Below are 22,358 nucleotides of genomic sequence, written 5' to 3'. Positions count from 1 at the left end.
TCGGCTGTTAACCAATAAGTTGGTGGTTCGAGCCCACCCGGGAGCGGTGTTATGGGATCTCAAATGTAACGTAAAAAGTCAGAGTTTTTCCACAATACCCGACGAACATTTAATTTTTGGGCTTCCGTGGCGCAATGGTTAGCGCGCTCAGCTGTTAACCGAAAGGTTGGTGGTTCGAGCCCACCCGGGAGAGGTGTTGTGGGGTCTCAGATGTAGCGTGTAAAGTCATAACGTTTCCACAATACCTGACAACCATTTAATTTCTGAGCTTCCGTGGCTCAATGGTTAGCGCGTTCGGCTGTTAACCAATAAGTTGGTGGTTCGAGCCCACCCGGGAGCGGTGTTATGGGATCTCAAATGTAACGTAAAAAGTCAGAGTTTTTCCACAATACCTGACGAACATTTAATTTTTGGGCTTCCGTGGCGCAATGGTTAGCGCGCTCAGCTGTTAACCGAAAGGTTGGTGGTTCGAGCCCACCCGGGAGAGGTGTTGTGGGGTCTCAGATGTAGCGTGTAAAGTCATAACGTTTCCACAATACCTGACAACCATTTAATTTCTGAGCTTCCGTGGCTCAATGGTTAGCGCGTTCGGCTGTTAACCAATAGGTTGGTTGTTCGAGCCCACCCGGGAGCGGTGTTATGGGATCTCAAATGTAACGTAAAAAGTCAGAGTTTTTCCTCAATACCTGACGACCATTTTATTTTTGGGCTTCCGTGGCGCAATGGTTAGCGCGTTCGGCTGTTAACCGAAAGGTTGGTGGTTCGAGCCCACCCGGGAGCGGTGTTGTGTAGTCTCAAAGGTTACGTAAAAAGAAAAGTTTTTCCACAATACCTGACGACCATTTATTTTTTGGGCTTCCTTGGCGCAATGGTTAGCTTGTTCGGCTGTTAACCGAAAGGTTGGTGGTTCGAGCCCACCAGAGAGAGGTGTTGTGGGGTCTCAGATGTAGCGTAAAAAGTCAAAACTTTTCCACAATACGTGACAAACATTTATTTTCTGAGCTTCCGTGGCTCAATGGTTAGCGCGTTCGGCTGTTAACCAATAAGTTGGTGGTTCGAGCCCACCCGGGAGCGGTGTTATGGGATCTCAAATGTAACGTAAAAAGTCAGAGTTTTTCCACAATACCTGACGAACATTTAATTTTTGGGCTTCCGTGGCGCAATGGTTAGCGCGTTCAGCTGTTAACCGAAAGGTTGGTGGTTCGAGCCCACCCGGGAGAGGTGTTGTGGGGTCTCAGATGTAGCGTGAAAAGTCATAACTTTTCAACAATACCTGACAACCATTTAATTTCTGAGCTTCCGGGGCTCAATGGTTAGCGCGTTCGGCTGTTAACTAATAGGTTGGTTGTTCGAGCCCACCCGGGAGCGGTATTATGGGATCTCAAATGTAACGTAGAAAGTCAGAGTTTTTCCACAATACCTGACGAACATTTAATTTTTGGGCTTCCGTGGTGCAATGGTTAGCGCGCTCAGCTGTTAACCGAAAGGTTGGTGGTTCGAGCCCACCCGGGAGAGGTGTTGTGGGGTCTCAGATGTAGCGTGTAAAGTCATAACGTTTCCACAATACCTGACAACCATTTAATTTCTGAGCTACCGTGGCTCAATGGTTAGCGCGTTCGGCTGTTAACCAATAGGTTGGTTGTTCGAGCCCACCCGGGAGCGGTGTTATGGGATCTCAAATGTAACGTAAAAAGTCAGAGTTTTTCCTCAATACCTGACGACCATTTTATTTTTGGGCTTCCGTGGCGCAATGGTTAGCGCGTTCGGCTGTTAACCGAAAGGTTGGTGGTTCGAGCCCACCCGGGAGCGGTGTTGTGTAGTCTCAAAGGTTACGTAAAAAGAAAAGTTTTTCCACAATACCTGACGACCATTTATTTTTTGGGATTCCTTGGCGCAATGGTTAGCTTGTTCGGCTGTTAACCGAAAGGTTGGTGGTTCGAGCCCACCAGAGAGAGGTGTTGTGGGGTCTCAGATGTAGCGTAAAAAGTCAAAACTTTTCCACAATACGTGACAAACATTTATTTTCTGAGCTTCCGTGGCTCAATGGTTAGCGCGTTCGGCTGTTAACCAATAAGTTGGTGGTTCGAGCCCACCCGGGAGCGGTGTTATGGGATCTCAAATGTAACGTAAAAAGTCAGAGTTTTTCCACAATACCCGACGAACATTTAATTTTTGGGCTTCCGTGGCGCAATGGTTAGCGCGCTCAGCTGTTAACCGAAAGGTTGGTGGTTCGAGCCCACCCGGGAGAGGTGTTGTGGGGTCTCAGATGTAGCGTGTAAAGTCATAACGTTTCCACAATACCTGACAACCATTTAATTTCTGAGCTTCCGTGGCTCAATGGTTAGCGCGTTCGGCTGTTAACCAATAAGTTGGTGGTTCGAGCCCACCCGGGAGCGGTGTTATGGGATCTCAAATGTAACGTAAAAAGTCAGAGTTTTTCCACAATACCTGACGAACATTTAATTTTTGGGCTTCCGTGGCGCAATGGTTAGCGCGCTCAGCTGTTAACCGAAAGGTTGGTGGTTCGAGCCCACCCGGGAGAGGTGTTGTGGGGTCTCAGATGTAGCGTGTAAAGTCATAACGTTTCCACAATACCTGACAACCATTTAATTTCTGAGCTTCCGTGGCTCAATGGTTAGCGCGTTCGGCTGTTAACCAATAGGTTGGTTGTTCGAGCCCACCCGGGAGCGGTGTTATGGGATCTCAAATGTAACGTAAAAAGTCAGAGTTTTTCCTCAATACCTGACGACCATTTTATTTTTGGGCTTCCGTGGCGCAATGGTTAGCGCGTTCGGCTGTTAACCGAAAGGTTGGTGGTTCGAGCCCACCCGGGAGCGGTGTTGTGTAGTCTCAAAGGTTACGTAAAAAGAAAAGTTTTTCCACAATACCTGACGACCATTTATTTTTTGGGCTTCCTTGGCGCAATGGTTAGCTTGTTCGGCTGTTAACCGAAAGGTTGGTGGTTCGAGCCCACCAGAGAGAGGTGTTGTGGGGTCTCAGATGTAGCGTAAAAAGTCAAAACTTTTCCACAATACGTGACAAACATTTATTTTCTGAGCTTCCGTGGCTCAATGGTTAGCGCGTTCGGCTGTTAACCAATAAGTTGGTGGTTCGAGCCCACCCGGGAGCGGTGTTATGGGATCTCAAATGTAACGTAAAAAGTCAGAGTTTTTCCACAATACCTGACGAACATTTAATTTTTGGGCTTCCGTGGCGCAATGGTTAGCGCGTTCAGCTGTTAACCGAAAGGTTGGTGGTTCGAGCCCACCCGGGAGAGGTGTTGTGGGGTCTCAGATGTAGCGTGAAAAGTCATAACTTTTCAACAATACCTGACAACCATTTAATTTCTGAGCTTCCGGGGCTCAATGGTTAGCGCGTTCGGCTGTTAACTAATAGGTTGGTTGTTCGAGCCCACCCGGGAGCGGTATTATGGGATCTCAAATGTAACGTAGAAAGTCAGAGTTTTTCCACAATACCTGACGAACATTTAATTTTTGGGCTTCCGTGGCGCAATGGTTAGCGCGCTCAGCTGTTAACCGAAAGGTTGGTGGTTCGAGCCCACCCGGGAGAGGTGTTGTGGGGTCTCAGATGTAGCGTGTAAAGTCATAACGTTTCCACAAGACCTGACAACCATTTAATTTCTGAGCTTCCGTGGCTCAATGGTTAGCGCGTTCGGCTCTTAACCAATAGGTTGGTGGTTCGAGCCCACCCGGGAGCGGTGTTAAGGGATCTCAAATGTAACGTAAAAAGTCAGAGTTTTTCCACAATACCTGACGAACATTTAATTTTTGGACTTCCGTGGCGCAATGGTTAGCGCGTTCGGTTGTTAACCGAATGGTTGGTGGTTCGAGCGCACCCGGGAGCGGTGTTCTATAGTCTCAAATGTAACGTAAAAAGAAAAGTTTTTCCACAATACCTGACGAACATTTAATTTTTGGGCTTCCGTGGCGCAATGGTTGGCGCGTTCAGCTGTTAACCGAAAGGTTGGTGGTTCGAGCCCACCCGGGAGAGGTGTTGTGGGGTCTCAGATGTAGCGTGAAAAATCATAACTTTTCCACAATACGTGACAACCATTTAATTTCTGAGCTTCCGTGGCTCAATGGTTAGCGCGTTCGGCTGTTAACCAATAGGTTGGTGGTTCGAGCCCACCCGGGAGAGGTGACGTGGGGTCTCAGATGTAGCGTGAAAAGTCATAACCTTTCCACAATACCTGACAACCATTTAATTTCTGAGCTTCCGTGGCTCAATGGTTAGCGCGTTCGGTTGTTAACCAATAGGTTGGTGGTTCGAGCCCACCCGGGAGCGGTGTTAAGGGACCTCAAATGTAACGTAAAAAGTCAGAGTTTTTCCACAATACCTGACGAACATTTAATCTTTGGGCTTCCGTGGCGCAATGGTTAGTGCGTCCAGCTGTTAACCGAAAGGTTGGTGGTTCGAGCCCACCCGGGAGAGGTGTTGTGGGGTCTCAGATGTAGCATGAAAAGTCATAACTTTTCCCCTATACGTGACAACCATTTAATTTCTGAGCTCCCGTGGCTCAATGGTTGTCGCGTTCTGCTGTTAACCAATAGGTTGGTGGTTCGAGCCCACCCGGGAGAGGTGACGTGGGGTCTCAGATGTAGCGTAAAAAGTCAAAACTTTTCCACAATACGTGACAACCATTTAATTTCTGAGCTTCCGTGGCTCAATGGTTAGCGCGTTCGGCTGTTAACCAATAGGTTCGTGGTTCGAGCCCACCCGGGAGCGGTGTTAAGGGATCTTAAATGTAACGTAAAAAGTCAGAGTTTTTCCACAATACCTGACGAACATTTAATTTTTGGGCTTCCGTGAAGCAATGGTTAGCGCGTTCGGATGTTAACCGAAAGGTTGGTGGTTCGAGCGCACCCGGGAGAGGTGTTGTGGGGTCTCAGATGTAGCGTGAAAAGTCATAACTTTTCCACAATACCTGACAACCATTTAATTTCTGAGCTTCCGTGGCTCAATGGTTAGCGCGTTCGGCTGTTAACCAACAGGTTGGTTGTTCAAGCCCACCCGGGAGCGGTGTTAAGGGATCTCAAATAAAACGTAAAAAGTCAGAGTTTTTCCACAATACCTGACGAACATTTAATTTTTGGGCTTCCGTGGCGCAATGGTTAGCGCGTTCAGCTGTTAACCGAAAGGTTGGTGGTTCGAGCCCACCCGGGAGAGGTGTTGTGGGGTCTCAGATGTAGCGTGAAAAGTCATAACTTTTCCACAATACCTGACAACCATTTAATTTCTGAGCTTCCGTGGCTCAATGGTTAGCGCGTTCGGCTGTTAACCAACAGGTTGGTTGTTCAAGCCCACCCGGGAGCGGTGTTAAGGGATCTCAAATGTAACGTAAAAAGTCAGAGTTTTTCCACAATACCTGACGAACATTTAATTTTTGGGCTTCCGTGGCGCAATGGTTAGCTTGTTCGGCTGTTAACCGAAAGGTTGGTGGTTCGAGCCCACCAGAGAGAGGTGTTGTGGGGTCTCAGATGTAGCGTAAAAAGTCAAAACTTTTCCACAATACGTGACAAACATTTATTTTCTGAGCTTCCGTGGCTCAATGGTTAGCGCGTTCGGCTGTTAACCAATAAGTTGGTGGTTCGAGCCCACCCGGGAGCGGTGTTATGGGATCTCAAATGTAACGTAAAAAGTCAGAGTTTTTCCACAATACCCGACGAACATTTAATTTTTGGGCTTCCGTGGCGCAATGGTTAGCGCGCTCAGCTGTTAACCGAAAGGTTGGTGGTTCGAGCCCACCCGGGAGAGGTGTTGTGGGGTCTCAGATGTAGCGTGTAAAGTCATAACGTTTCCACAATACCTGACAACCATTTAACTTCTGAGCTTCCGTGGCTCAATGGTTAGCGCGTTCGGCTGTTAACCAATAAGTTGGTGGTTCGAGCCCACCCGGGAGCGGTGTTATGGGATCTCAAATGTAACGTAAAAAGTCAGAGTTTTTCCACAATACCTGACGAACATTTAATTTTTGGGCTTCCGTGGCGCAATGGTTAGCGCGCTCAGCTGTTAACCGAAAGGTTGGTGGTTCGAGCCCACCCGGGAGAGGTGTTGTGGGGTCTCAGATGTAGCGTGTAAAGTCATAACTTTTCCACAATACGTGACAACCATTTAATTTCTGAGCTTCCGTGGCTCAATGGTTAGCGCGTTCGGCTGTTAACCAATAGGTTGGTGGTTCGAGCCCACCCGGGAGAGGTGAAGTGGGGTCTCAGATGTAGCGTGAAAAGTCATAACCTTTCCACAATACCTGACAACCATTTAATTTCTGAGCTTCCGTGGCTCAATGGTTAGCGCGTTCGGTTGTTAACCAATAGGTTGGTGGTTCGAGCCCACCCGGGAGCGGTGTTAAGGGACCTCAAATGTAACGTAAAAAGTCAGAGTTTTTCCACAATACCTGACGAACATTTAATCTTTGGGCTTCCGTGGCGCAATGGTTAGTGCGTCCAGCTGTTAACCGAAAGGTTGGTGGTTCGAGCCCACCCGGGAGAGGTGTTGTGGGGTCTCAGATGTAGCATGAAAAGTCATAACTTTTCCCCTATACGTGACAACCATTTAATTTCTGAGCTCCCGTGGCTCAATGGTTGTCGCGTTCTGCTGTTAACCAATAGGTTGGTGGTTCGAGCCCACCCGGGAGAGGTGACGTGGGGTCTCAGATGTAGCGTAAAAAGTCAAAACTTTTCCACAATACGTGACAACCATTTAATTTCTGAGCTTCCGTGGCTCAATGGTTAGCGCGTTCGGCTGTTAACCAATAGGTTCGTGGTTCGAGCCCACCCGGGAGCGGTGTTAAGGGATCTTAAATGTAACGTAAAAAGTCAGAGTTTTTCCACAATACCTGACGAACATTTAATTTTTGGGCTTCCGTGAAGCAATGGTTAGCGCGTTCGGATGTTAACCGAAAGGTTGGTGGTTCGAGCGCACCCGGGAGAGGTGTTGTGGGGTCTCAGATGTAGCGTGAAAAGTCATAACTTTTCCACAATACCTGACAACCATTTAATTTCTGAGCTTCCGTGGCTCAATGGTTAGCGCGTTCGGCTGTTAACCAACAGGTTGGTTGTTCAAGCCCACCCGGGAGCGGTGTTAAGGGATCTCAAATAAAACGTAAAAAGTCAGAGTTTTTCCACAATACCTGACGAACATTTAATTTTTGGGCTTCCGTGGCGCAATGGTTAGCGCGTTCAGCTGTTAACCGAAAGGTTGGTGGTTCGAGCCCACCCGGGAGAGGTGTTGTGGGGTCTCAGATGTAGCGTGAAAAGTCATAACTTTTCCACAATACCTGACAACCATTTAATTTCTGAGCTTCCGTGGCTCAATGGTTAGCGCGTTCGGCTGTTAACCAACAGGTTGGTTGTTCAAGCCCACCCGGGAGCGGTGTTAAGGGATCTCAAATGTAACGTAAAAAGTCAGAGTTTTTCCACAATACCTGACGAACATTTAATTTTTGGGCTTCCGTGGCGCAATGGTTAGCTTGTTCGGCTGTTAACCGAAAGGTTGGTGGTTCGAGCCCACCAGAGAGAGGTGTTGTGGGGTCTCAGATGTAGCGTAAAAAGTCAAAACTTTTCCACAATACGTGACAAACATTTATTTTCTGAGCTTCCGTGGCTCAATGGTTAGCGCGTTCGGCTGTTAACCAATAAGTTGGTGGTTCGAGCCCACCCGGGAGCGGTGTTATGGGATCTCAAATGTAACGTAAAAAGTCAGAGTTTTTCCACAATACCCGACGAACATTTAATTTTTGGGCTTCCGTGGCGCAATGGTTAGCGCGCTCAGCTGTTAACCGAAAGGTTGGTGGTTCGAGCCCACCCGGGAGAGGTGTTGTGGGGTCTCAGATGTAGCGTGTAAAGTCATAACGTTTCCACAATACCTGACAACCATTTAACTTCTGAGCTTCCGTGGCTCAATGGTTAGCGCGTTCGGCTGTTAACCAATAAGTTGGTGGTTCGAGCCCACCCGGGAGCGGTGTTATGGGATCTCAAATGTAACGTAAAAAGTCAGAGTTTTTCCACAATACCTGACGAACATTTAATTTTTGGGCTTCCGTGGCGCAATGGTTAGCGCGCTCAGCTGTTAACCGAAAGGTTGGTGGTTCGAGCCCACCCGGGAGAGGTGTTGTGGGGTCTCAGATGTAGCGTGTAAAGTCATAACGTTTCCACAATACCTGACAACCATTTAATTTCTGAGCTTCCGTGGCTCAATGGTTAGCGCGTTCGGCTGTTAACCAATAGGTTGGTTGTTCGAGCCCACCCGGGAGCGGTGTTATGGGATCTCAAATGTAACGTAAAAAGTCAGAGTTTTTCCTCAATACCTGACGACCATTTTATTTTTGGGCTTCCGTGGCGCAATGGTTAGCGCGTTCGGCTGTTAACCGAAAGGTTGGTGGTTCGAGCCCACCCGGGAGCGGTGTTGTGTAGTCTCAAAGGTTACGTAAAAAGAAAAGTTTTTCCACAATACCTGACGACCATTTATTTTTTGGGCTTCCTTGGCGCAATGGTTAGCTTGTTCGGCTGTTAACCGAAAGGTTGGTGGTTCGAGCCCACCAGAGAGAGGTGTTGTGGGGTCTCAGATGTAGCGTAAAAAGTCAAAACTTTTCCACAATACGTGACAAACATTTATTTTCTGAGCTTCCGTGGCTCAATGGTTAGCGCGTTCGGCTGTTAACCAATAAGTTGGTGGTTCGAGCCCACCCGGGAGCGGTGTTATGGGATCTCAAATGTAACGTAAAAAGTCAGAGTTTTTCCACAATACCCGACGAACATTTAATTTTTGGGCTTCCGTGGCGCAATGGTTAGCGCGCTCAGCTGTTAACCGAAAGGTTGGTGGTTCGAGCCCACCCGGGAGAGGTGTTGTGGGGTCTCAGATGTAGCGTGTAAAGTCATAACGTTTCCACAATACCTGACAACCATTTAATTTCTGAGCTTCCGTGGCTCAATGGTTAGCGCGTTCGGCTGTTAACCAATAAGTTGGTGGTTCGAGCCCACCCGGGAGCGGTGTTATGGGATCTCAAATGTAACGTAAAAAGTCAGAGTTTTTCCACAATACCTGACGAACATTTAATTTTTGGGCTTCCGTGGCGCAATGGTTAGCGCGCTCAGCTGTTAACCGAAAGGTTGGTGGTTCGAGCCCACCCGGGAGAGGTGTTGTGGGGTCTCAGATGTAGCGTGTAAAGTCATAACGTTTCCACAATACCTGACAACCATTTAATTTCTGAGCTTCCGTGGCTCAATGGTTAGCGCGTTCGGCTGTTAACCAATAGGTTGGTTGTTCGAGCCCACCCGGGAGCGGTGTTATGGGATCTCAAATGTAACGTAAAAAGTCAGAGTTTTTCCTCAATACCTGACGACCATTTTATTTTTGGGCTTCCGTGGCGCAATGGTTAGCGCGTTCAGCTGTTAACCGAAAGGTTGGTGGTTCGAGCCCACCCGGGAGAGGTGTTGTGGGGTCTCAGATGTAGCGTGAAAAGTCATAACTTTTCCACAATACCTGACGACCATTTTTATTTTTGGGCTTCCGTGGCGCAATGGTTAGCACGTTCGGCTGTTAACCGAAAGGTTGGTGGTTCGAGCCCACCCGGGAGCGGTGTTGTGTAGTCTCAAAGGTTACGTAAAAAGAAAAGTTTTTCCACAATACCTGACGACCATTTATTTTTTGGGCTTCCTTGGCGCAATGGTTAGCTTGTTCGGCTGTTAACCGAAAGGTTGGTGGTTCGAGCCCACCAGAGAGAGGTGTTGTGGGGTCTCAGATGTAGCGTAAAAAGTCAAAACTTTTCCACAATACGTGACAAACATTTATTTTCTGAGCTTCCGTGGCTCAATGGTTAGCGCGTTCGGCTGTTAACCAATAAGTTGGTGGTTCGAGCCCACCCGGGAGCGGTGTTATGGGATCTCAAATGTAACGTAAAAAGTCAGAGTTTTTCCACAATACCTGACGAACATTTAATTTTTGGGCTTCCGTGGCGCAATGGTTAGCGCGTTCAGCTGTTAACCGAAAGGTTGGTGGTTCGAGCCCACCCGGGAGAGGTGTTGTGGGGTCTCAGATGTAGCGTGAAAAGTCATAACTTTTCAACAATACCTGACAACCATTTAATTTCTGAGCTTCCGGGGCTCAATGGTTAGCGCGTTCGGCTGTTAACTAATAGGTTGGTTGTTCGAGCCCACCCGGGAGCGGTATTATGGGATCTCAAATGTAACGTAGAAAGTCAGAGTTTTTCCACAATACCTGACGAACATTTAATTTTTGGGCTTCCGTGGCGCAATGGTTAGCGCGCTCAGCTGTTAACCGAAAGGTTGGTGGTTCGAGCCCACCCGGGAGAGGTGTTGTGGGGTCTCAGATGTAGCGTGTAAAGTCATAACGTTTCCACAAGACCTGACAACCATTTAATTTCTGAGCTTCCGTGGCTCAATGGTTAGCGCGTTCGGCTCTTAACCAATAGGTTGGTGGTTCGAGCCCACCCGGGAGCGGTGTTAAGGGATCTCAAATGTAACGTAAAAAGTCAGAGTTTTTCCACAATACCTGACGAACATTTAATTTTTGGACTTCCGTGGCGCAATGGTTAGCGCGTTCGGTTGTTAACCGAATGGTTGGTGGTTCGAGCGCACCCGGGAGCGGTGTTCTATAGTCTCAAATGTAACGTAAAAAGAAAAGTTTTTCCACAATACCTGACGAACATTTAATTTTTGGGCTTCCGTGGCGCAATGGTTGGCGCGTTCAGCTGTTAACCGAAAGGTTGGTGGTTCGAGCCCACCCGGGAGAGGTGTTGTGGGGTCTCAGATGTAGCGTGAAAAATCATAACTTTTCCACAATACGTGACAACCATTTAATTTCTGAGCTTCCGTGGCTCAATGGTTAGCGCGTTCGGCTGTTAACCAATAGGTTGGTGGTTCGAGCCCACCCGGGAGAGGTGACGTGGGGTCTCAGATGTAGCGTGAAAAGTCATAACCTTTCCACAATACCTGACAACCATTTAATTTCTGAGCTTCCGTGGCTCAATGGTTAGCGCGTTCGGCTGTTAACCAATAGGTTGGTTGTTCGAGCCCACCCGGGAGCGGTGTTATGGGATCTCAAATGTAACGTAAAAAGTCAGAGTTTTTCCTCAATACCTGACGACCATTTTATTTTTGGGCTTCCGTGGCGCAATGGTTAGCGCGTTCAGCTGTTAACCGAAAGGTTGGTGGTTCGAGCCCACCCGGGAGAGGTGTTGTGGGGTCTCAGATGTAGCGTGAAAAGTCATAACTTTTCCACAATACCTGACGACCATTTTTATTTTTGGGCTTCCGTGGCGCAATGGTTAGCACGTTCGGCTGTTAACCGAAAGGTTGGTGGTTCGAGCCCACCCGGGAGCGGTGTTGTGTAGTCTCAAAGGTTACGTAAAAAGAAAAGTTTTTCCACAATACCTGACGACCATTTATTTTTTGGGCTTCCTTGGCGCAATGGTTAGCTTGTTCGGCTGTTAACCGAAAGGTTGGTGGTTCGAGCCCACCAGAGAGAGGTGTTGTGGGGTCTCAGATGTAGCGTAAAAAGTCAAAACTTTTCCACAATACGTGACAAACATTTATTTTCTGAGCTTCCGTGGCTCAATGGTTAGCGCGTTCGGCTGTTAACCAATAAGTTGGTGGTTCGAGCCCACCCGGGAGCGGTGTTATGGGATCTCAAATGTAACGTAAAAAGTCAGAGTTTTTCCACAATACCTGACGAACATTTAATTTTTGGGCTTCCGTGGCGCAATGGTTAGCGCGTTCAGCTGTTAACCGAAAGGTTGGTGGTTCGAGCCCACCCGGGAGAGGTGTTGTGGGGTCTCAGATGTAGCGTGAAAAGTCATAACTTTTCAACAATACCTGACAACCATTTAATTTCTGAGCTTCCGGGGCTCAATGGTTAGCGCGTTCGGCTGTTAACTAATAGGTTGGTTGTTCGAGCCCACCCGGGAGCGGTATTATGGGATCTCAAATGTAACGTAGAAAGTCAGAGTTTTTCCACAATACCTGACGAACATTTAATTTTTGGGCTTCCGTGGCGCAATGGTTAGCGCGCTCAGCTGTTAACCGAAAGGTTGGTGGTTCGAGCCCACCCGGGAGAGGTGTTGTGGGGTCTCAGATGTAGCGTGTAAAGTCATAACGTTTCCACAAGACCTGACAACCATTTAATTTCTGAGCTTCCGTGGCTCAATGGTTAGCGCGTTCGGCTCTTAACCAATAGGTTGGTGGTTCGAGCCCACCCGGGAGCGGTGTTAAGGGATCTCAAATGTAACGTAAAAAGTCAGAGTTTTTCCACAATACCTGACGAACATTTAATTTTTGGACTTCCGTGGCGCAATGGTTAGCGCGTTCGGTTGTTAACCGAATGGTTGGTGGTTCGAGCGCACCCGGGAGCGGTGTTCTATAGTCTCAAATGTAACGTAAAAAGAAAAGTTTTTCCACAATACCTGACGAACATTTAATTTTTGGGCTTCCGTGGCGCAATGGTTGGCGCGTTCAGCTGTTAACCGAAAGGTTGGTGGTTCGAGCCCACCCGGGAGAGGTGTTGTGGGGTCTCAGATGTAGCGTGAAAAATCATAACTTTTCCACAATACGTGACAACCATTTAATTTCTGAGCTTCCGTGGCTCAATGGTTAGCGCGTTCGGCTGTTAACCAATAGGTTGGTGGTTCGAGCCCACCCGGGAGAGGTGACGTGGGGTCTCAGATGTAGCGTGAAAAGTCATAACCTTTCCACAATACCTGACAACCATTTAATTTCTGAGCTTCCGTGGCTCAATGGTTAGCGCGTTCGGTTGTTAACCAATAGGTTGGTGGTTCGAGCCCACCCGGGAGCGGTGTTAAGGAACCTCAAATGTAACGTAAAAAGTCAGAGTTTTTCCACAATACCTGACGAACATTTAATCTTTGGGCTTCCGTGGCGCAATGGTTAGTGCGTCCAGCTGTTAACCGAAAGGTTGGTGGTTCGAGCCCACCCGGGAGAGGTGTTGTGGGGTCTCAGATGTAGCATGAAAAGTCATAACTTTTCCCCTATACGTGACAACCATTTAATTTCTGAGCTCCCGTGGCTCAATGGTTGTCGCGTTCTGCTGTTAACCAATAGGTTGGTGGTTCGAGCCCACCCGGGAGAGGTGACGTGGGGTCTCAGATGTAGCGTAAAAAGTCAAAACTTTTCCACAATACGTGACAACCATTTAATTTCTGAGCTTCCGTGGCTCAATGGTTAGCGCGTTCGGCTGTTAACCAATAGGTTCGTGGTTCGAGCCCACCCGGGAGCGGTGTTAAGGGATCTTAAATGTAACGTAAAAAGTCAGAGTTTTTCCACAATACCTGACGAACATTTAATTTTTGGGCTTCCGTGAAGCAATGGTTAGCGCGTTCGGATGTTAACCGAAAGGTTGGTGGTTCGAGCGCACCCGGGAGAGGTGTTGTGGGGTCTCAGATGTAGCGTGAAAAGTCATAACTTTTCCACAATACCTGACAACCATTTAATTTCTGAGCTTCCGTGGCTCAATGGTTAGCGCGTTCGGCTGTTAACCAACAGGTTGGTTGTTCAAGCCCACCCGGGAGCGGTGTTAAGGGATCTCAAATGTAACGTAAAAAGTCAGAGTTTTTCCACAATACCTGACGAACATTTAATTTTTGGGCTTCCGTGGCGCAATGGTTAGCGCGTTCAGCTGTTAACCGAAAGGTTGGTGGTTCGAGCCCACCCGGGAGAGGTGTTGTGGGGTCTCAGATGTAGCGTGAAAAGTCATAACTTTTCCACAATACCTGACAACCATTTAATTTCTGAGCTTCCGTGGCTCAATGGTTAGCGCGTTCGGCTGTTAACCAACAGGTTGGTTGTTCAAGCCCACCCGGGAGCGGTGTTAAGGGATCTCAAATGTAACGTAAAAAGTCAGAGTTTTTCCACAATACCTGACGAACATTTAATTTTTGGGCTTCCGTGACGCAATGGTTAGCGCGTTCAGCTGTTAACCGAAAGGTTGGTGGTTCGAGCGCACCCGGGAGAGGTGTTGTGGGGTCTCAGATGTAGCGTGAAAAGTCATAACTTTTCCACAATACCTGACAACCATTTAATTTCTGAGCTTCCGTGGCTCAATGGTTAGCGCGTTCGGCTGTTAACCAACAGGTTGGTTGTTCAAGCCCACCCGGGAGCGGTGTTAAGGGATCTCAAATGTAACGTAAAAAGTCAGAGTTTTTCCACAATACCTGACGAACATTTAATTTTTGGGCTTCCGTGGCGCAATGGTTAGCTTGTTCGGCTGTTAACCGAAAGGTTGGTGGTTCGAGCCCACCAGAGAGAGGTGTTGTGGGGTCTCAGATGTAGCGTAAAAAGTCAAAACTTTTCCACAATACGTGACAAACATTTATTTTCTGAGCTTCCGTGGCTCAATGGTTAGCGCGTTCGGCTGTTAACCAATAAGTTGGTGGTTCGAGCCCACCCGGGAGCGGTGTTATGGGATCTCAAATGTAACGTAAAAAGTCAGAGTTTTTCCACAATACCCGACGAACATTTAATTTTTGGGCTTCCGTGGCGCAATGGTTAGCGCGCTCAGCTGTTAACCGAAAGGTTGGTGGTTCGAGCACACCCGGGAGAGGTGTTGTGGGGTCTCAGATGTAGCGTGTAAAGTCATAACGTTTCCACAATACCTGACAACCATTTAATTTCTGAGCTTCCGTGGCTCAATGGTTAGCGCGTTCGGCTGTTAACCAATAAGTTGGTGGTTCGAGCCCACCCGGGAGCGGTGTTATGGGATCTCAAATGTAACGTAAAAAGTCAGAGTTTTTCCACAATACCTGACGAACATTTAATTTTTGGGCTTCCGTGGCGCAATGGTTAGCGCGCTCAGCTGTTAACCGAAAGGTTGGTGGTTCGAGCCCACCCGGGAGAGGTGTTGTGGGGTCTCAGATGTAGCGTGTAAAGTCATAACGTTTCCACAATACCTGACAACCATTTAATTTCTGAGCTTCCGTGGCTCAATGGTTAGCGCGTTCGGCTGTTAACCAATAGGTTGGTTGTTCGAGCCCACCCGGGAGCGGTGTTATGGGATCTCAAATGTAACGTAAAAAGTCAGAGTTTTTCCTCAATACCTGACGACCATTTTATTTTTGGGCTTCCGTGGCGCAATGGTTAGCGCGTTCGGCTGTTAACCGAAAGGTTGGTGGTTCGAGCCCACCCGGGAGCGGTGTTGTGTAGTCTCAAAGGTTACGTAAAAAGAAAAGTTTTTCCACAATACCTGACGACCATTTATTTTTTGGGCTTCCTTGGCGCAATGGTTAGCTTGTTCGGCTGTTAACCGAAAGGTTGGTGGTTCGAGCCCACCAGAGAGAGGTGTTGTGGGGTCTCAGATGTAGCGTAAAAAGTCAAAACTTTTCCACAATACGTGACAAACATTTATTTTCTGAGCTTCCGTGGCTCAATGGTTAGCGCGTTCGGCTGTTAACCAATAAGTTGGTGGTTCGAGCCCACCCGGGAGCGGTGTTATGGGATCTCAAATGTAACGTAAAAAGTCAGAGTTTTTCCACAATACCTGACGAACATTTAATTTTTGGGCTTCCGTGGCGCAATGGTTAGCTTGTTCGGCTGTTAACCGAAAGGTTGGTGGTTCGAGCCCACCAGAGAGAGGTGTTGTGGGGTCTCAGATGTAGCGTAAAAAGTCAAAACTTTTCCACAATACGTGACAAACATTTATTTTCTGAGCTTCCGTGGCTCAATGGTTAGCGCGTTCGGCTGTTAACCAATAAGTTGGTGGTTCGAGCCCACCCGGGAGCGGTATTATGGGATCTCAAATGTAACGTAGAAAGTCAGAGTTTTTCCACAATACCTGACGAACATTTAATTTTTGGGCTTCCGTGGCGCAATGGTTAGCGCGCTCAGCTGTTAACCGAAAGGTTGGTGGTTCGAGCCCACCCGGGAGAGGTGTTGTGGGGTCTCAGATGTAGCGTGTAAAGTCATAACGTTTCCACAAGACCTGACAACCATTTAATTTCTGAGCTTCCGTGGCTCAATGGTTAGCGCGTTCGGCTGTTAACCAATAAGTTGGTGGTTCGAGCCCACCCGGGAGCGGTGTTATGGGATCTCAAATGTAACGTAAAAAGTCAGAGTTTTTCCACAATACCTGACGAACATTTAATTTTTGGGCTTCCGTGGCGCAATGGTTAGCGCGCTCAGCTGTTAACCGAAAGGTTGGTGGTTCGAGCCCACCCGGGAGAGGTGTTGTGGGGTCTCAGATGTAGCGTGTAAAGTCATAACGTTTCCACAATACCTGACAACCATTTAATTTCTGAGCTTCCGTGGCTCAATGGTTAGCGCGTTCGGCTGTTAACCAATAGGTTGGTTGTTCGAGCCCACCCGGGAGCGGTGTTATGGGATCTCAAATGTAACGTAAAAAGTCAGAGTTTTTCCTCAATACCTGACGACCATTTTATTTTTGGGCTTCCGTGGCGCAATGGTTAGCGCGTTCGGCTGTTAACCGAAAGGTTGGTGGTTCGAGCCCACCCGGGAGAGGTGACGTGGGGTCTCAAAGGTTACGTAAAAAGAAAAGTTTTTCCACAATACCTGACGACCATTTATTTTTTGGGCTTCCTTGGCGCAATGGTTAGCTTGTTCGGCTGTTAACCGAAAGGTTGGTGGTTCGAGCCCACCAGAGAGAGGTGTTGTGGGGTCTCAGATGTAGCGTAAAAAGTCAAAACTTTTCCACAATACGTGACAAACATTTATTTTCTGAGCTTCCGTGGCTCAATGGTTAGCGCGTTCGGCTGTTAACCAATAAGTTGGTGGTTCGAGCCCACCCGGGAGCGGTGTTATGGGATCTCAAATGTAACGTAAAAAGTCAGAGTTTTTCCACAATACCTGACGAACATTTAATTTTTGGGCTTCCGTGGCGCAATGGTTAGCGCGTTCAGCTGTTAACCGAAAGGTTGGTGGTTCGAGCCCACCCGGGAGAGGTGTTGTGGGGTCTCAGATGTAGCGTGAAAAGTCATAACTTTTCAACAATACCTGACAACCATTTAATTTCTGAGCTTCCGGGGCTCAATGGTTAGCGCGTTCGGCTGTTAACTAATAGGTTGGTTGTTCGAGCCCACCCGGGAGCGGTATTATGGGATCTCAAATGTAACGTAGAAAGTCAGAGTTTTTCCACAATACCTGACGAACATTTAATTTTTGGGCTTCCGTGGCGCAATGGTTAGCGCGCTCAGCTGTTAACCGAAAGGTTGGTGGTTCGAGCCCACCCGGGAGAGGTGTTGTGGGGTCTCAGATGTAGCGTGTAAAGTCATAACGTTTCCACAAGACCTGACAACCATTTAATTTCTGAGCTTCCGTGGCTCAATGGTTAGCGCGTTCGGCTCTTAACCAATAGGTTGGTGGTTCGAGCCCACCCGGGAGCGGTGTTAAGGGATCTCAAATGTAACGTAAAAAGTCAGAGTTTTTCCACAATACCTGACGAACATTTAATTTTTGGACTTCCGTGGCGCAATGGTTAGCGCGTTCGGTTGTTAACCGAATGGTTGGTGGTTCGAGCGCACCCGGGAGCGGTGTTCTATAGTCTCAAATGTAACGTAAAAAGAAAAGTTTTTCCACAATACCTGACGAACATTTAATTTTTGGGCTTCCGTGGCGCAATGGTTGGCGCGTTCAGCTGTTAACCGAAAGGTTGGTGGTTCGAGCCCACCCGGGAGAGGTGTTGTGGGGTCTCAGATGTAGCGTGAAAAATCATAACTTTTCCACAATACGTGACAACCATTTAATTTCTGAGCTTCCGTGGCTCAATGGTTAGCGCGTTCGGCTGTTAACCAATAGGTTGGTGGTTCGAGCCCACCCGGGAGAGGTGACGTGGGGTCTCAGATGTAGCGTGAAAAGTCATAACCTTTCCACAATACCTGACAACCATTTAATTTCTGAGCTTCCGTGGCTCAATGGTTAGCGCGTTCGGTTGTTAACCAATAGGTTGGTGGTTCGAGCCCACCCGGGAGCGGTGTTAAGGGACCTCAAATGTAACGTAAAAAGTCAGAGTTTTTCCACAATACCTGACGAACATTTAATCTTTGGGCTTCCGTGGCGCAATGGTTAGTGCGTCCAGCTGTTAACCGAAAGGTTGGTGGTTCGAGCCCACCCGGGAGAGGTGTTGTGGGGTCTCAGATGTAGCATGAAAAGTCATAACTTTTCCCCTATACGTGACAACCATTTAATTTCTGAGCTCCCGTGGCTCAATGGTTGTCGCGTTCTGCTGTTAACCAATAGGTTGGTGGTTCGAGCCCACCCGGGAGAGGTGACGTGGGGTCTCAGATGTAGCGTAAAAAGTCAAAACTTTTCCACAATACGTGACAACCATTTAATTTCTGAGCTTCCGTGGCTCAATGGTTAGCGCGTTCGGCTGTTAACCAATAGGTTCGTGGTTCGAGCCCACCCGGGAGCGGTGTTAAGGGATCTTAAATGTAACGTAAAAAGTCAGAGTTTTTCCACAATACCTGACGAACATTTAATTTTTGGGCTTCCGTGAAGCAATGGTTAGCGCGTTCGGATGTTAACCGAAAGGTTGGTGGTTCGAGCGCACCCGGGAGAGGTGTTGTGGGGTCTCAGATGTAGCGTGAAAAGTCATAACTTTTCCACAATACCTGACAACCATTTAATTTCTGAGCTTCCGTGGCTCAATGGTTAGCGCGTTCGGCTGTTAACCAACAGGTTGGTTGTTCAAGCCCACCCGGGAGCGGTGTTAAGGGATCTCAAATGTAACGTAAAAAGTCAGAGTTTTTCCACAATACCTGACGAACATTTAATTTTTGGGCTTCCGTGGCGCAATGGTTAGCGCGTTCAGCTGTTAACCGAAAGGTTGGTGGTTCGAGCGCACCCGGGAGAGGTGTTGTGGGGTCTCAGATGTAGCGTGAAAAGTCATAACTTTTCCACAATACCTGACAACCATTTAATTTCTGAGCTTCCGTGGCTCAATGGTTAGCGCGTTCGGCTGTTAACCAACAGGTTGGTTGTTCAAGCCCACCCGGGAGCGGTGTTAAGGGATCTCAATTGTAACGTAAAAAGTCAGAGTTTTTCCACAATACCTGACGAACATTTAATTTTTGGGCTTCCGTGGCGCAATGGTTAGCGCGTTCAGCTGTTAACCGAAAGGTTGGTGGTTCGAGCCCACCCGGGAGAGGTGTTGTGGGGTCTCAGATGTAGCGTGAAAAGTCATAACTTTTCCACAATACCTGACAACCATTTAATTTCTGAGCTTCCGTGGCTCAATGGTTAGCGCGTTCGGCTGTTAACCAACAGGTTGGTTGTTCAAGCCCACCCGGGAGCGGTGTTAAGGGATCTCAAATGTAACGTAAAAAGTCAGAGTTTTTCCACAATACCTGACGAACATTTAATTTTTGGGCTTCCGTGACGCAATGGTTAGCGCGTTCAGCTGTTAACCGAAAAGTTGGTGGTTCGAGCCCACCCGGGAGAGGTGTTGTGGGGTCTCAGATGTAGCGTAAAAAGTCAAAACGTTTCCACAATACGTGACAACGATTAAATTTCTAAGCTTGCGTGGCTAAATGTTTAGCGCGTTCGGCTGTTAACCAATAGGTTGGTGGTTCGAGCCCACCCGGGAGCGGTGTTAAGGGATCTTAACTGTAACGTAAAAAGTCAGAGTTTTTCCACAATACCTGACGAATATTTAATTGTTGGGCTTCCGTGGCGCAATGGTTAGCGCGTTCGGTTGTTAACCGAAAGTTTGGTGGTTCGAGCGCACCCTGGAGCGGTGTTGTGTAGTCTCAAATGTAACGTAAAAAGAAAAGTTTTTCCACAATACCTGACGAAAATTTAATTTTTGGGCTTCCGTGGCGCAATGGTTAGCGCGTTCAGCTGTTAACCAAAAGGTTGGTGGTTCGAGCCCACCCGGGAGAGGTGACGTGGGGTCTCAGATGTAGCGTGAAAAGTCATAACTTTTCCACAATACCTGACAACCATTTAATTTCTGAGCTTCCGTGGCTCAATGGTTAGCGCGTTCGGCTGTTAACCAATAGGTTGGTGGTTCGAGCCCACCCGGGAGCGGTGTTAAGGGACCTCAAATGTAACGTAAAAAGTCAGAGTTTTTCCACAATACCTGACGAACATTTAATTTCTGAGCTTCCGTGGCTCAATGGTTAGCGCGTTCGGCTGTTAACCAATAGGTTGGTGGTTCGAGCCCACCCAGGAGCGGTGACGTGGGGTCTCAGATGTAGCGTGAAAAGTCATAACTTTTCCCCTATACGTGACAACCATTTAATTTCTGAGCTCCCGTGGCTCAATGGTTGTCGCGTTCGGCTGTTAACCAATAGGTTGGTGGTTCGAGCCCACCCGGGAGAGGTGACGTGGGGTCTCAGATGTAGCGTAAAAAGTCAAAACTTTTCCACAATACGTGACAACCATTTAATTTCTGAGCTTCCGTGGCTCAATGGTTAGCGCGTTCGGCTGTTAACCAATAGGTTCGTGGTTCGAGCCCACCCGGGAGCGGTGTTAAGGGATCTTAAATGTAACGTAAAAAGTCAGAGTTTTTCCACAATACCTGACGAACATTTAATTTTTGGGCTTCCGTGAAGCAATGGTTAGCGCGTTCGGTTGTTAACCGAAAGGTTGGTGGTTCGAGCGCACCCGGGAGCGGTGTTGTGTAGTCTCAAATGTAACGTAAAAAGAAAAGTTTTCCACAATACCTGACGAACATTTAATTTTTGGGCTTCCGTGGCGCAATGGTTAGCGCGTTCAGCTGTTAACCGAAAGGCTGGTGGTTCGAGCCCACCCGGGAGAGGTGTTGTGGGGTCTCAGATGTAGTGTGAAAAGTCATAACTTTTCCACAATACCTGACAACCATTTAATTTCTGAGCTTCCGTGGCTCAATGGTTAGCGCGTTCGGCTGTTAACCAACAGGTTGGTTGTTCAAGCCCACCCGGGAGCGGTGTTAAGGGATCTCAAATGTAACGTAAAAAGTCAGAGTTATTCCACAATACCTGACGAACATTTAATTTTTGGGCTTCCGTGACGCAATGGTTAGCACGTTCAGCTGTTAACCGAAAGGTTGGTGGTTCGAGCCCACCCGGGAGAGGTGTTGTGGGGTCTCAGATGTAGCGTAAAAAGTCAAAACGTTTCCACAATACGTGACAACGATTAAATTTCTAAGCTTGCGTGGCTAAATGTTTAGTGCGTTCGGCTGTTAACCAATAGGTTGGTGGTTCGAGCCCACCCGGGAGCGGTGTTAAGGGATCTTAACTGTAACGTAAAAAGTCAGAGTTTTTCCACAATACCTGACGAATATTTAATTGTTGGGCTTCCGTGGCGCAATGGTTAGCGCGTTCGGTTGTTAACCGAAAGGTTGGTGGTTCGAGCCCACCCGGGAGCGGTGTTAAGGGACCTCAAATGTAACGTAAAAAGTCAGGGTTTTTCCACAATACCTGACGAACATTTAATTTTTGGGCTTCCGAGGCGCAATGGTTAGCGCGTTCAGCTGTTAACCGAAAGGTTGGTGGTTCGAGCCCACCCGGGAGAGGTGACTTGGGGTCTCAGATGTAGCGTAAAAAGTCAAAACTTTTCCACAATACGTGACAACCATTTAATTTCTGAGCTTCCGTGGCTCAATGGTTAGCGCGTTCGGCTGTTAACCAATAGGTTGGTGGTTCGAGCCCACCCGGGAGAGGTGACGTGGGGTCTCAGATGTAGCGTGAAAAGTCATAACTTTTCCCCTATACGTGACAACCATTTAATTTCTGAGCTCCCGTGGCTCAATGGTTGTCGCGTTCGGCTGTTAACCAATAGGTTGGTGGTTCGAGCCCACCCGGGAGAGGTGACGTGGGGTCTCAGTTGTAGCGTAAAAAGTCAAAACTTTTCTACAATACGTGACAACCATTTAATTTCTGAGCTTCCGTGGCTCAATAGTTTGCGCGTTCGGCTGTTAACCAATAGGTTCGTGGTTCGAGCCTACCCGGGAGCGGTGTTAAGGGATCTTAAATGTAACGTAAAAAGTCAGAGTTTTTCCATAATACCTGACGAACATTTAATTTTTGGGCTTCCGTGAAGCAATGGTTAGCGCGTTCGGTTGTTAACCGAAAGGTTGGTGGTTCGAGCGCACCCAGGAGCGGTGTTGTGTAGTCTCAAATGTAACGTAAAAAGAAAAGTTTTCCACAATACCTGACGAACATTTAATTTTTGGGCTTCCGTGGCGCAATGGTTAGCGCGTTCAGCTGTTAACCAATAGGTTCGTGGTTCGAGCCTACCCGGGAGCGGTGTTAAGGGATCTTAAATGAAACGTAAAAAGTCAGAGTTTTTCCACAATACCTGAGGAACATTTAATTTTTGGGCTTCTGTGAAGCAATGGTTAGTGCGTTCAGCTGTTAACCGAAAGGTTGGTGGTTC

The 22,358-nt window shown here is 47.9% G+C and overlaps 4 non-coding genes across 4 annotated transcripts; all 4 read left to right on the top strand.

The window, feature by feature from the left end:
* Nucleotides 1-3,645: 3,645 nt before the first annotated feature.
* TRNAK-CUU (transfer RNA lysine (anticodon CUU)) lies at nt 3,646-3,718 on the top strand. The gene has a single exon. It is a non-coding gene; the product is annotated as a tRNA-Lys (tRNA).
* Nucleotides 3,719-10,405: 6,687 nt separating this feature from the next.
* TRNAK-CUU (transfer RNA lysine (anticodon CUU)) lies at nt 10,406-10,478 on the top strand. Its single transcript has one exon. It is a non-coding gene; the product is annotated as a tRNA-Lys (tRNA).
* Nucleotides 10,479-12,168: 1,690 nt separating this feature from the next.
* Nucleotides 12,169-12,241, top strand: TRNAK-CUU (transfer RNA lysine (anticodon CUU)). The gene has a single exon. It is a non-coding gene; the product is annotated as a tRNA-Lys (tRNA).
* Nucleotides 12,242-17,310: 5,069 nt separating this feature from the next.
* On the top strand, nt 17,311-17,383 carry TRNAK-CUU (transfer RNA lysine (anticodon CUU)). The gene has a single exon. It is a non-coding gene; the product is annotated as a tRNA-Lys (tRNA).
* Nucleotides 17,384-22,358: the final 4,975 nt, after the last annotated feature.

The sequence above is a fragment of the Phalangium opilio genome, unplaced genomic scaffold (assembly GCF_054372755.1).
Source record: "Phalangium opilio isolate 3A_F unplaced genomic scaffold, DU_Popi_V2 ptg000017l_1, whole genome shotgun sequence".
NCBI classification, from domain to species: Eukaryota; Metazoa; Arthropoda; class Arachnida; order Opiliones; family Phalangiidae; genus Phalangium; species Phalangium opilio.
This window is presented reverse-complemented; position numbering and strand designations above follow the sequence as displayed.